Below are 974 nucleotides of genomic sequence, written 5' to 3' on the forward strand. Positions count from 1 at the left end.
TAAGAAAATTACAATAGATCTTTTTTTTTTCGTTTTTTTAAACTATTTGTATTTTAATTTTTAATTTTTAAATTTATATATTTTTTTAAAATTAGGTATTTTTGTTTTAAAAAATTTTATATTATTTTTCTTATATTAAAATTTTTTTATAAATATTTTTTTAAATTTTACATTTCATTTTTTAAAATTAAATAACTAATTTTTTAAACATTTTATTTTAATTTCTTTTTAAAATTTTATTTATTGTTTTTTTGGGTTTTTTTTTTAACCAATAAACATAATTTTTTAATATATTTATCTTAAAACCCTGTTTGTTTGTAAAATTTTTAAGAATAAACCCCAAATTTATTAATCTATTAAAAAAAAATAAATTTAATTTTAAATTTTTTATTTAATTTTTAAAAAATTTCAAAAAAACTTAAAATTTAATTTCCTTTTTTTTTTTTTTTTTCTTGAACTTTTTTTGAATTTTGTTTCAAATCGACCTAAATTGAAAGAACCATTTATTTAAAAAAATTTTCCCAAAAACCCCCTTCAATTTTCTTAATTAAAAAGTTTATCTTTCAAAAAATCCCAATTTATCATAAATAAAAAAATTTGAAATTCCTTAAATACATTATTTAATTAATTTATTAATATATATAAAAATTTTTTTTTTTTTTTTTCAATAAAAAAAAAAAAAAAAAAATTTTGTTTAAATTTTTAATAAAAAAAAAACAAAATTTTATTTCCTTATTAAATTAATTTTTAAAAAAATTAAACAAATTATTTTTAATATATATTTTTCTTTTTTTTTATTTTATCCTTTTATTAACCCCTTTTAAATCTTTTAACTTTAATTTATATATTATTTTTTAATATATGATTTATTGTTTTTTATCCCAAATAATTTATTTTTAAATTATAATATTTCTTTTTAATTTATTTAACAATAAATTTCTATAAAACATTTTTAACAATTTTAATAATAATTT

This window comes from Penaeus monodon, unplaced genomic scaffold (genome assembly GCF_015228065.2).
Source record: "Penaeus monodon isolate SGIC_2016 unplaced genomic scaffold, NSTDA_Pmon_1 PmonScaffold_136, whole genome shotgun sequence".
Lineage (NCBI taxonomy): Eukaryota > Metazoa > Arthropoda > Malacostraca > Decapoda > Penaeidae > Penaeus > Penaeus monodon.